The sequence below is a fragment of the Chenopodium quinoa genome, unplaced genomic scaffold (genome assembly GCF_001683475.1).
Source record: "Chenopodium quinoa cultivar QQ74 unplaced genomic scaffold, ASM168347v1, whole genome shotgun sequence".
Classification (NCBI taxonomy): Eukaryota; Viridiplantae; Streptophyta; class Magnoliopsida; order Caryophyllales; family Amaranthaceae; genus Chenopodium; species Chenopodium quinoa.
Genome location: NW_018743373.1, coordinates 1,317,060 through 1,319,269, shown reverse-complemented (window position 1 = coordinate 1,319,269; position 2,210 = coordinate 1,317,060). Strand labels below are relative to the sequence as shown.

At 50.5% G+C, this 2,210-nt stretch overlaps 1 long non-coding RNA gene across 1 annotated transcript; it reads left to right on the top strand.

Moving 5' to 3' along the window:
• Nucleotides 1-1,415: 1,415 nt before the first annotated feature.
• LOC110738091 lies at nucleotides 1,416-1,757 on the top strand. Its single transcript, XR_002514555.1, has 3 exons — nucleotides 1,416-1,435; nucleotides 1,517-1,663; nucleotides 1,738-1,757. It is a non-coding gene; the product is annotated as an uncharacterized LOC110738091 (long non-coding RNA).
• The last annotated feature ends 453 nt before the right edge of the window (nucleotides 1,758-2,210 follow it).

Here is a 2,210-nt window from a genome sequence, read left to right as displayed (position 1 = left end):
TAGAGGTAGGTGTGGGTTCCACCTCTGTGGACTCCCGACCAGTTGGTTTTCTGCCGTGAAAACCACGTTTCTCATCGCCCACTCTCCGGCATAGTCGACGGCACGCTTCGCCACCACGATTCTAGAGCCGGAGATTTGATTCCTCGACTTCACCAGATCATTACGAGGGATCCTGCTACGAACGCCCTGTGGGAATCGGCTAGTTTAGTAGATTTATATACGGCGGTTGTAGGATTTCGCAGCCCCTAGGGTTGCGGTGCGACGGTCGTTCGAGCATTGTTGGAGTATTTTTGGGATACTACCACCACTTTTCATTTTACTTGGGGGGAGATGACAGTGACCCCTCTGGACTTCAGTATGATTAGCGGGCTGCGCTTCACTGACCGGGTCGTAGCTCAGATGTCTGATCTGTCTTGGGGAGCGGCTGAGGCAGCCGATTTGTTAGGTTCGATCGTTCAGCATATCAGGACCCGACCAGTGTCTCAAGGTGGTCCTAGGAGCGGGCGATCGGAGCTGGCTTCAGTTCTAGCTCGTGGCTTCGACATGGAGGAGACATCGGCTGAGCAGCGAGTGCGGATCTTCATTCTGATTCTGATCTCTATGACTCTTTCTCCTGATAGGAGTTCACGCACACTCCTTTGCTACCTTCCTTCTTTGGTAAGGATCAGTGAGATAGGATCCTATAGCTGGGCCAGCCTCGGATACGCCGACCATCTCTCATCGCTACGTCATAGCTGTCGGCAGCTGAACGACGAGTCTCTCATCACTGTTTACGGTCTGTGGAGAGTCGTAGAGGTGATGATATTTTTCTCTTCTTGTTTCATTTTAATTTGTTCGACTCATGTGCTCAAAGACTACTTTTCATTGCAGCTATGGTTCTACGAGTACTTCCCAGGTTTGGCTCCTCGACGGCGTCGTGGAGCGGTTCATGATTTCCCTGTCGGGGCCAGCTGGCGTGATCGAGGAGAGTCACGGGTGGAGTCTGTCCCTACGCTGCGTGGGCTACTACGCCGAGGCACCTCTTCTGTTGGCGTAAGAATTAGTTTTGTTTCCTGTTATTTTCCCTCTGACGTTGTTTCCGGTGTTTCATGCCAACTTTTATGGTTTTCGGGTTACCATTGATGTCCAGTATCGTCCTTGGGCCGGGATGACTTATCTTCCTGAGGCCTTGCGTCTTTCAGCGCACCGCACCATTTTGGTTGGTACTGGACGCTTTGTCTGGCATTTGGGGGAGCGTGTCATTCGTCAACATAGCGGCGATCGCTTTGTGGTGCCCTCATCTCCACCAGAGTCGATGCTGGACTCGCGCTTGATTAGGGAGTTGATAAACAGGGGAGAGCGCTACAATTTTCCTTGGCAGGAGCTTGTGCACATGGAGGGTGATTATGCGCATGACTTGCTTCCCTCTCTGGCTCCTCCACCCCAACTTCCCGAGGTATGATTTATTTTGAGGATCTTTGTTACTAGTCTCTGTTTTAAATAGTCAAATAACTTGATTATTCAATCATATTTTCAGACGACTATTCGCCCTGTAAGGAGGATCGAGATTCCGCCTCAGTCGGTCCGCTACCCGGGGCCGATTGGTATTAACAAGGACCATATTGCTGACGCGCCAGAGGGTTACAGACAAGCGCAGGAGTCTTTGCCCGAGGTCTTTGAGCTGGTAAGTTTTCTTTGATGCATTGTTCATCCTTTTATCACCGCTTGTTACTGATTTTTTCTTTGTTTTATCCTCAGCCTAAACGCCCGGAGATGATGGGATTCATGAAGCTGGTTGACGCCCTGAAGTACTGCATCATCAAGCTTCGACGTGGTGCGAGTTGTCGGAGCAGTTCTAGCGATGTTCTTGAGGTAGCCTCATTTTTTTTTCACTTCTACCATTTGTTTTTATTTTGCATTTGTTGACGCCTTTTAATTTTGTATCTTTTTGGAGCAACAGAGGTCCCGCTCGTGCTCGAGGCATAGAGGCTCGGACGAGGAGGAGCTTGATCGTGGTAGACGATCTCCTGGGATTCATCAGCATTCTCAGTCTTAGCGAGAGCCTCAGATTACTCAGCCGTTTCAAAAGGCTCGGTGGCAGCAGCCTCAGTCTTCCCAGCGCTTTCCGGGTCAGAGTCAGGGGCAGCGACAGTCGTTTTCACAGCCTTCACAGCCTGAGCTTGGGCCTGTTTTGACTCCCGTGGATCCTGGTTTATTTTCAGCTCCATTGT